Here is an 11772-nt window from a genome sequence, read left to right as displayed (position 1 = left end):
GTGTGTGTGCGTATGTAAGTGTGTGTGTGTGTGTGTGTGTGTGTGTGTGTGTGTGTGTGTGTGTGTGTGTGTGTGTGTGTGTGTGCGCGTGTGTGTGTGTGTCACAAGAGGCGAAACAAACCCAAAATCTACAATGGATGGGTCATACATACCCTACACCGGTCACCACTTTGTTCAGAATCAGATATTTTCTTAACCTAAAGAAATTTTATTTTTTCTCTCATTCGAATCAAAAGACTTATGGATACCTCAAAAAATTAATTCTGCTAGTCAACCCAGCATCGTGTTGAAGCTCCCTAGTTCCTTCGTCGAACAACCTACCAATATCGCTTTCGTAAAATTTCGGACTTACACTGCACGCAAAGAAACCCAGCGAAGCACCAGGAGCAACTTCTACAAATCAATGGCATGTATCATCGGGCGAGGTAAGTTTTAATGGGGCATCGAGAAAGTTACTGAAATTCTCCTCGCGAGCGGCCTGAGATGAATGCGAAAATCCTGTACGAGAATATGGATAACCAGTGGCAGAAAACTCTTCTAAATAAACAGTAAACCGAAAATGTAAAAGACGCTCTGACCCAAAAGTATATCCGGAAAAGGAAATTGCCCTGCAAACAGTTCACGACCAAGATAGAACGAGAAATAACACTAACAAATCTAAACCTAACCAAAAGGAAAGATAGACGGAGGAAATCCTGATTCAAATAACTCATTATTTGAATTAGCAAGAAGTGGACTCAGACTACAACTCTTCGCGATCTTTGCATGTCAAACTCGCCGCCGAAAAAAAAAAAAAAAAAAAAAAAAAAAAGGCGCAGAAACGAGTGACTTCAGTTAGTTAATTATTAACCAGAATAATTTCTGATCAGAATCATCTCCATAACCTTGGCGATGCATCTCACATAACGCTCCTCCAAGCTTATATCCATAATTCAACTGTTATGTTGTGTAAAGAAAGTAAATCAAAGAGTAAATCAAAGTAAATCTGTTCGCGTAATGAAGTCGAACAAAAATACAACGGCGTGACACTTAAGCGATGCAGAATTACATTTCTTGTCAATATGCCTTTCATGTTTTTATGCATAACGCTAGAGGAAAAATTTGTTAGAATACATATAGGTTACATAATAGTTTTCGGCAATTTCCCGAACGGAAATGAGTCATATAGATCGTATATTCCTTTATTACTTACATAATAAGGGAACACGTCTATAAACACACCCCAAATACATACGCACAAATCTATCCACGCGAACAGATATCAAAAACAAAGTAAAACACACGATTAAATGTCCATACTGCGTTCAAATTACCTTATCGCTCTTAATAGAACTACACTCGAGTAGCATGATTGGGAGGGTGACTTCCTCTTACACGGTCGACTCCACCCGATGCCATGTGACACTAGTGTCACGTAGGCGCTACTCTTTTGGTTTTGTTTCCAGTTTAGATATTTCTTATATGTGACGTGGTTTGATTTTGAAACTGTTAAGGTGACGATAATAATAATACGACGGGGTAACCTAGCGGGCATCATTAAGGCAAGTTTACTATAATCTGAAATTTTGGTCTGTCAGCCTCTGTTTCTGCGTCAATCAGTCACTCAGTCAGTGTATCTTTCAACTGTATGTCTATCCATCTGTCTCTCTACCTACCTATTTATTTATGTTTCGATAACATACTTGTGTTTATTTGTTGGTGCGTGTGTTTGGGTGAGTGTCTCTTTGAGCCTCTCTTATTAGTCTGATTATCACCTTATCGTATTGTTTTTCTTTCTTTCTTTCTTTTTCACTCTTCCCTTATTTTGTTTTTGTTCTGTCGTAACCCTTTCGTAATGTTTCAATCTCCTCCCCTCGCCCATGACCATAGCCACCCCCTCCCCCTCCTTTTCCCGACCCTTCTATCCCTCTCTTATTCGCCCTCTCTAATTATTTGGTCTTTTCACTCCTCTCTGCTTCTCCGCTTATTTCTCCGTCCTTCACTCGTGTCCCTTGCTTGTTCTACATTCTGACTCCATCCTTATCCTATCCTAACTCCATCCTATCCCTATCCTGCCCCGTATCCTGCAAAATCCTCCCTTGTAACTGTCTTATTCTCACCCTCTTCTTGTTCCTTCGATTTTTCGCTTCTTTGCTAATTCTTCCCTTTTTCCATTTTTTTCCCCCGCTTGTCCGACCTTCTACCTTTAGCCCTATCTTCTCCTGCCCCCATCCTATCCCTATCCTGCCCAGCATCCCGTCGTAATCTACAGGGCGAGTCGAGCACAAGCGGACCATTTCTCACTGCCAGCTAGATTTCTGCAGTTTTTAAAATGTCTCTTTTACGCTGGCTTTATCTACATGTATGCCACAGTTTCACATATTTGTGCATAAAAAAAAAAAAAAAAATGTCATTACCCACATATATTTTACAATAATTTACATGATGTGGGAATAACAAGACATCATCTGCTGTGAATGAATCTTTTATTTATTTTTATATCTCGTGGATTAAACGTTTATTTCATTTACTTGTTCCTTTTTACACGTTGATCCTTTTAAGATTGGGTTACAGTGAGAGAAAGTTATTGATGTTACCATTTTTATGACTGAATCACAGCAGATTGTTTTGCGTATTCTTCATGACAATTATAATTTTGTTTGTGGTTTCATTTAACGATTTGTTTTTGTTTTGTTTTATTAATTGTTTTATCTTGTATATACCTTCTTTTATCATGATTTCCTATTCAATATTTTTATAGGCATTTTAAGTCTGTCAGACCAAAGATAATCCGCCGCGCAAATACATAATGGAAGGCAACCGAACTCACCCCCTATGTTCGTTTGTGCATGTGTGCGGGTGCGCGTAGTCCTCTTCAACTATTTCTCTAGAAGTAACACACACACACACACACACACACACACATACACACACACACACACATATATATACATATATATACATATATTATATATATAATATATATATTTTATCACATTGACATAAGAGGGAAAGAGGAAAAATGTAACATCCAGGATGTTAGTTTATTAGAAGTCTTTCTGTCTGTCTGACTGTCTGTCTGTTTGTCTCTGGATGACCTTACCTCCTCTCTCTCACCTCTCTCTCTCTCTCTCTCTTTCTCTGCGTCTTTCCATCTTTCTCGTTCTCTCCAGCCATTTCCCTCCCTCCTCTCTCTGTCTCACTCTCTCTCTCTCTCTCTCTGTCTCACTCTCTCTCTCTCTCTCTCTCTCTCTCTCTCTCTCTCTCTCTCTCTCTCTCTCTCTCTCTCTCTCTCTCATCTTTCTGTTTGTCTCTCTCTCTCTCTCTCTCTCTCTCTCTCTCTCTCTCTCTCTCTCTCTCTCTCTCTCTCTCTCTCTCTTTCCCCTTCCTCCACCACTGTCTCCTTTACTTAACAAGGACAAATTGCAATCAAAATATTTGAAAAAGGAAAAAAAAAAAACTAAGAGAAAAAGAAGAAGGAAAACGGGAAGGAATAACGTACTTAGATAAATTAATAATAAGTAAACAAATAAAACTTAGATAAAGGTAAATGAATAAAGTTAATAAATGAATAAATGTATGATTAAACCAATATAATAGAGAGACGGCAAATGTTTCAGGAGAGAAAGAAACGAGGCAAAAGGCAAAAGAAACGATGGAAAGTTATGGAAAGAACGCAATAAAGAAAGAGAAAATGAGGAATAAAGATCGGAAAAGAGAATGAGAGAAAAAAAAATACATGTGAAAGGATTGAAATGGATATAAATCAGAAATTTGAAACACAGAAATTTCAAAGATATAGAATAGATTACATACTAAATATTTTAAGAACTGTGAAAGAGCGTGAGAGAAAGATTCTAAAGAACGAAAATAAGTTATGGAAGAGTAATGAAAAAAGCAGCAAGAACATGAAACTAGACTTTATTCAAGGAAAAGGTGAATAAAACAAGTCAAAAAGCAAATGAAAACGATGGCGCAGTGGGTCATTTGCCGGGATCGATCCTGGCATCTCCGGGCAGAGGACGGCGACTCTGCCGCCGCGCCACCGAGGCCGTTGGAGGGAAAGGCACTTTTCTTATATATATATTACAGACTCCTCCCTTCCCGACCCCCCCCCCCCCTCTCTCTCTCTCTCTGAAACACACATTGGCACAAACATCTGTGTTTTTATGTGTACTTGTGTATGTGTGTGTATCCGTGTACGTGTGTGTGTTTGTGTGTGTGTGTGTGTGTGTGTGCGCGTTTATCTCTCTGTCCATCTATTTGTCTATCCAACTATTTTCCCCCCCTCTCTCTCTCTCTCTCTCTTTTTCTCTCTCTTATCTCTCTCCCTATCTATACATCTATCTATCTATTTCTTTTATGTCTCTCCTCTCAATGTCTTCCCACCAGGCTCTCTCTTGGAAATTAATAAAAGAAAAAAAATTTAGTCGAGAAAATAACAAGAATTGATAATACAAAATAGACAAATAAACACAAAATCACACAGAAAAGAAAACAAGAAAATTTAGATAGTAAAATGAAACGGAATTAAGAACAGAAGGAGAAAGTAAAGGAAATGCGTTTGTTTGTCTTGTTAGCTCATAAATAATTTGCGTAGTGTATTTTTTTGTGAATATTCGAACACGACTGACTGAGATAGCCAAATGCGTAGGAAATTATGATAAAGATGATAAGAATAAAAGCACAGATGAGCAAAAGCAATAATAAAAAAAAAAAGAAAAGGAAAAAGAAACAAAAAAGAAAGAGAAGACAAGGAAACAAAATAGGCCTATATGGAAAGGGAAGGAAGTGCGAATCTTACAGAAAAAGTGAGAGAGAAAATGGGAAAAAATAATTTCTAAATATAGCTAGGAAACGCCAAATTTCCTCTAAACATTTTCTGAAAGAAATAAAGGAAAAGAACAGCGCGAAGAAAGAGATCGAAAGAAAAGGGATAGAGAGAGAAGTAATGAAGAGAAGAAAAAGGGAAGATTCCTAAGGGTAAACTTAAGAAATCTTTCCTTTCCTGAATTCCTTTAAGATTCGCTTTTTCATGATCTTAAAAATGATGTTAATTCGTTTCCTAGCTATGTGTAGAATTTATTTTTTCCCATTTTCTCTCTCTCTTTCTGTAAGATCTGACAATAAACAGACTATCGCACTTTCTTCCCTTTCCATATAGGCCTATTTTGTTTCCTTGTTCCTGAACTGTCCTTTTATTTTTATTTTCCTTTCTTTCCGTTTTGCTCATCTGTGCTTTTATTTTTATCATCTTTATCATAATTTCTTACGCCTTTGGTTCTACGGCTTGTCATAGCTTGTCTCTCAGTCATTCGTGTTCAAATATTGACAGTTCAGAATAAAAATTTAAAAAACACAGGTAGATCACTCCAAGCAAATTGTTTATGAGTAAACAACACGAACGTAGTTCCTTTACTTTACTCTTCTGTTCTTAATTCTGTTTCGTTTTACTATCTAAATTTTCTTTTCCTTTTTTGTGATTGTGTTTATTTGTCTATTTTGCATTATCAATTCTTGTTATTTTGTCGACTACATTTCATTGAGAGGAGAGACAGAAAATCAATAGATAGATATATAGATAGAAAGATAGATAGATAGAGAGAAAGAGAGAGAAAAAGAGAGAGAGAGAGAGAAAGAGAAAGAGAGAGAGAGAGAGAGAGAGAGAGAGAGAGAGAGAGAGAGAGAGAGAGAGAGAGAGAGAGAGAGAGAGAGAGAGAGGAGAAATAGATAGACAAATAGATAGACAAATAGATAGACGCGCACTTACACACACACACATACACACACACAAAAACACACACACGTACACGGATACACACACATACACAAGTACACATAAAAACACAGATGTTTGTGCAAATGTGTGTTTCAGAGAGAGAGAGAGAGGGGGGGGGGGGTGGGGGTCGGGAAGGGAGGAGTCTGTAATATATATATAAGAAAAGTGCCTTTCCCTGCAACGGCCTCGGTGGCGCGGCGGCAGAGTCGCCGTCCTCTGCCCGGAGATGCCAGGATCGATCCCGGCAAATGACCCACTGCGCTATCGTTTTCTGTTAGATTTTGACTGGTTTTATCCACTTTTTCCCTGAATAAAGTCTAGTTTCATGTTCTTGCTGCTTTTTTATTACTCTTCTATAACTTATTTTCGTTCTTTAGAATCTTTCTCTCACGCTCCTTCACATTTCTTAAAATATTTAGCATGTAATCTATTCCATATCGTTCAAATTTCAGATTTATATCCATTTCAATCCTTTCACATATATCTTTTTCTCTCATTATCTTTTCCGATCTTTATTCCTTATTTTCTCCTTCTTTATTGCATTCTCTCCATGACTTTCCATCGTTTCTTTTGCCTTTTGCCTCGTTTCTTTCTCTCCTAAAACATTTACCGTCTCTCTATTCTATTGATTTAATCATACATTTATTCATTTATTAACTTTATTCATTTACCTTTATTTAAGTTTTATTGTGTGTGTGTATGTGGGTGACATGGATTACATCCAGCCTATTTGTCTAGTGTTAGAGCAGAAGTCACAGCGGCAGACATGGGAAATTAAGTTACCTCAGTACTGGAAAAAAAAAAGAAAAAAAAATAAGAAGAAAAAAAGAAGAGAGAAGATGAAGAATAAGAAAAGAAGGAGAAGAAGAAGAAGAAGAAAATATGTATATATATGTATATATGTATATATATATATATATATATATATATATAAGAAATTCATAAAGAAAATGCATCAGCTTGTGAGTCAATGTGTCAGTTAAATATAATTACATTATAGTTATTTCCTGACATGCCAAAGCCACTCTGTCATTTCTTTGGTTTCGGGTCTTTCTCTCTCTCTCTCTCTCTCTCTCTGTTTGTCTGTCTGTTGGTCTCTCTCTCTCTCTCTCTCTCTCTCTCTCTCTCTCTCTCTCTCTCTCTCTCTCTCTCTCTCTCTCTCTCTCTCTCTCTCTCTCTGACCCAGCCCTGACTGTACCCCCGTCCAGAATATACCCGGGGTATAAGATAGGCTAGGCCGGTTTATACCCCAGAATGGACTAGGCTAGAGTATACCCCCCTAGGTCAGAATATACCCCTTCCCTTTTGCATGTAACAAGTATATTACTATATTGCCAGAAGATAATGGCTGGTGTTAATGCCTATCACGCTTTGATCTCACACCTGGAGATATTCCTTGTGCATTGAATTCTACAGGCCACTGCATTAAACTCAAAAGTGAAATATCTTAACAAAGGCTTAACTTGTGGAAACAATCTGCCATCAGTTATTTTGCATACTGTACAGGCTACAATGTTTAAAAAATCTGACATGAAAATTTCTGTGGCTAAGGTCTGGACAAGAATTTAATTGACAATGGTCATTTGTGAATGTTTTACTTATCTCCAGTTTTATCAGTATATATATTATTATCATTATAATCGATATCATTAATATTATTATTATTATTATTGTCATTATCATTATTATCATTATCGTTATTATTATCATAATCATTATCATTATCATTATCATTATCATTATCATTATCATTATCATTATTATTATCATTATTATTATTATCATCGTCATCATCATCATCATCATCATCATCATTATCATCATCATCACTATTATTATTATAAAGATTATGATAATCATTATTATCACAATTATAATAATTAATTTTACTGTTTTTTATCCTGAACATTGTCATCATTATTATTATTGTGGTCATTACTAGCATATAATGTACCTTTATAGGAACATCATTAATATAATACTATTGCTAATTAAGAGTTTTATTTTGACACAGACATGCCAATTCCATGAAATTTAAAGCTGTATAATTGTACCGAAGAAGCCACTGAGAGAGAGAGAGAGAGAGAGAGAGAGAGAGAGAGAGAGAGAGAGAGAGAGAGAGAGAGAGAGAGAGAGAGAGAGAGAGAGAGAGCGAGAGAGAGAGAGAGAGACAGAGAGAGAGAGAGAGAGAGAGACATACAAAGAGAGAGAAAGAGAGAGAGAGAGAGAGAGAGAGAGAGAGAGAGAGAGAGAGAGAGAGAGAGAGAGAGAGAGAGAGAGAGAGAGAGAGAGAGACAGAGAGAGAGAGAGAGAGAGAGAGAGAGAGAGAGAGAGAGACAGACAGACAGAGAGAGAGAGAGAGAGAGAGAGAGAGAGAGAGAGAGAGAGAGAGAGAGAGAGAGAGAGAGAGAAAGAGAGAGAGAGAGAGAGAGAGAGAGAGAGAGAGAGAGAGAGAGAGAGAGAGAGAGAGAGAGAGAGAGAGGGAGAGAGAGGGAGAAAGAAAGAGAGAAAAGAAGAGAGAGAGAGTGACCAACTGACTGACTTTTTTCTCAGTCAAATATCCCGTTGTAACATCTCAGAACGACAGTAAGAAATTCAGAACAGCCTGGTCTCTTATCCTGATATCAGCATCCGAGTCCGAATGAAAATGTTAAATTATAAACAGAAATTTATATTTCTGCATGAAATGTGTAGATCAATAATAATATAAATAGAACACGAGCCATCTTTTTTATGATAGAGTACCGTATATACCAATTAAAAGGTGAAAAATGCCAGAGAGAAAGAGAGAGGGAGGGGGTTAATGTAAGCAGCCAAGAATAACAACAATAGTCGCATTTCGGTAGTTTTTTTTTTATTTATTTATTTTTTGTAGTTTTATTACATCTTACCGGTGGCTTCGTTATGTAAAAAATACTTTCGCAGGATAAAGATAGATGTTTCATCCTATTATCGTTGTCATTGTTATCATGAATCTCTGTATTATTATCAATATACGCCTTTTTCATATCCAGCACTATTACCATTATCACCATCACTGTATTTTTTTATCAGCATTTTATTATCACCATTTATAAGCATTTTATTCTTATCACTAGTATCACGATTTTTAGCTTTATTGTCATTATTATCATCATCCTGACACTTAATTTCCGTCCTTCGCTCACGTCTGTACTTTTTTCTCTTTAAAAACAATGGTGTGACTACGCAGGCCTCTCTCTATATTTACATCTAAATATCTATATCTTTCTATCTATATCTTGCTTTCTCTCCATATTTCGTAAGTTTATTTTGTGTGTGTTCTGTTGTTATAGTGTTATGCATTCACATATACACGATCGCATATGACACACCCAGACACACACACACACTCGCACAAAAGAAATGCGGACTAAAATATTCCAATAATAATTACACCGCAAAGCAAATCAAAACAAACAAACTGCAGCTTATTCATTCCAAATAGCACTTTCATAATCAAACGCTCAGTTCTAATTAGTAAAACGCCATCGAGGCTGGGGTCTACGGCTCGTTTCCTGGACCTTTTGATTTTACTTCCGATTGCCTGCCCGTGAATATGCTGATTTTATTAACAATCCCGACAGAATAATAGTTAGAGGAATGAGAAAAATATATATACATGACGTACAGATCTGCATGTCCTATTCTTAATTGTTTAATTATTCTAAAACACAATTATTCTAACACACAAAGACACACACATATACATGTATATATGTATACAAGGATATACATATATATGTGTGTGTGTAAATATATAAACACACAGATACACCTTGTCTTGTTAGTCCATTTATATTACATCACTTCCGACCGTGTGGCCTAACGGATAAGGCGTCGGACTTCGGATCCGAAGATTGCAGGTTCGAGTCCTGTCACGGTCGCTTTTGTTTCATATTCTTTCCTTTGCGTTTGTTTGAGTGAAATTAACTCATTGAAACCCATTGGTAAAGATTTAAAGTACTTACTGATCATATTATAAATCACGTTGACTTATGAATGTAATGCTACGAGAACATGTTTTCTTTATGGAGATTGGAAAAATAGAAAAAAGGAGATGAGGGACAGGGAAGGGAGAGTAAACACGAGATGGGAAGATGAAAAAGGAGGAAGGGAAATGGTGAAGAAAATATACTGGTGGGAAAAGACTGGGTGAGAGACATATTAGGAAAATTGAGGATGGAAGAGGAGAAAGGGGGAAAGGAGATAGGAGAAAGGGAAGTGGAGAACAGAGATGGAGGAAATGAGAGAAAGTAGAGGAGAAAATGAGGAAGGAAAGAAGGGGAAGAGATAGAAGAGAAAGGGAGGGAAGGAAAGGAGAGGGAGGAAGGGAGGTGAGGAGAGGAGAGAGAAGAGAGAGGGAGGAAAGGAGAGGAGGGAGATGAAAGGAGAGAGGGAAGAAAAGAAGAGAGAGTGAGGAAAGGAGATGGGAGAGAGGAAGGAAATGAGAGAAAAGATAGAATAGGAAAGACGATATAGGGAGGGAAAAAGGAAACACAGAGAAATGAGAGGAAAGAAATGAGAAAAAAGAGAGAAATGGCGAGAGGAAGGAGAGGGGAGGAGAAAGAAGAAGAGAGAGAGGGAAGGAAAGAAGAGATAGGGAGGAAAGGAAAGGAGAGTGAGGAAGAGAGGGGTATGAGGGGAAAAGAAAGAGCTAGTAAAAGAGAGGAGAGAGAGGAGGAAGTGGAAGAAGTGTAAGAGTTACGGACAACCCTATCATCCCGATGACTAATGTTCTGTACAATGTTCTTTAAACCATGCTCGAGTCACTCCTTAAACACATTCTTTCTTTATGATTAAAACAGCGATTAACGCTTATTGGAAACAAAGAATACACACTCGACATCCTACACGCATGGACACACACGAACACACATTTACACGCGTACTCATTTAATCTACAAATTGGTTTTCGATACCAAACGCTTAAAATAATCGAGGAAACGAGGAAAACAAAAATAATGAAGTCTATTTATGACTACTCATTGTGTCACGAAGGTCTACCCTGTTACAAAACTTTTCCAAGAGGCCGTGAATTCCCTTAAACAACTATAAAAATGAGTTTTTCTCCATGTCGTTCATTCTTTCTTGGAAATACCATTCGGTTTCAGTTTGTTTTGTAGATAACTGATTGATCATGTTTATTTTTTACACATCTACTCCACGGTTCCTGTCACTGTGATAGTACACTTTTATATCTACGATTTTTTACCATTCCTGTGGCTGTTAACAATGGACTTAAAAAAACAGCAACGCATAGTTCAAAGATGCCACAATGTCATATTGTTTGTCACAAAAAATGGATTGGTTTGGCTCGATTGCATTAGGACCTGATTAATCACAGGCAATGCATAATGGAATGAGAGCTTTATTAAGGTATATTGGATCTTCAGATAGCACATCCGAGATATTCGATCGCGGCTAAAATATATTCTTTGAGCTTTCAGCCTACGACGACCACGCCCAAATAACCCAGACACTCCTCTGTCTTCAAGCGTAGAACTTATTCCCTCTTCAAGACCGTATTGATGTATTTTTTTAGTTTAGTCCTTTATTTACCACCCTGACGAACTGAACTGGCGTGGGCAAGCTGTGGTATATTTGATGCATGGTCATAACAGTATATGCAGGTATTACATTTGAATTTTAGGCTATAACATTATTATGATAAATACTACATCGTCAAAGGAAATAAATTTACACAGTCCTTTATCTATTTATCTGTCACGCCGGTTTACAGCTTGGGCGTGGAAAGGCATTGCTGCATTTGATATGCGGTCGTGTGATACTACATTCCAAATTTATGATACAACATAAGTAAATCTTCTCAAGGTAGGTGGCCTGAAATGCTGTAAGACATGGCACTCTGAGATATAATTTACAGGTGTTCACTTATATTCTTCATTACACAGTTTACACGTAGTTTCTTCGACGATAGCTGAATGTTCAACTTAGAGTCCGTAGAGTTAATGGAAATTTACAGAGGTCAGTTG

At 37.2% G+C, this 11772-nt stretch overlaps 1 non-coding gene across 1 annotated transcript; it reads left to right on the top strand.

Moving 5' to 3' along the window:
- The first annotated feature begins 9590 nt into the window (after positions 1 to 9590).
- Trnar-ucg lies at positions 9591 to 9663 on the top strand. Its single transcript has one exon. It is a non-coding gene; the product is annotated as a tRNA-Arg (tRNA).
- Positions 9664 to 11772: the final 2109 nt, after the last annotated feature.

The sequence above is a fragment of the Penaeus chinensis genome, chromosome 20 (assembly GCF_019202785.1).
Source record: "Penaeus chinensis breed Huanghai No. 1 chromosome 20, ASM1920278v2, whole genome shotgun sequence".
NCBI lineage: Eukaryota > Metazoa > Arthropoda > Malacostraca > Decapoda > Penaeidae > Penaeus > Penaeus chinensis.
The sequence above is the reverse complement of the archived record's forward strand: the minus strand, read 5'-3'. Positions and strand labels throughout refer to the sequence as shown.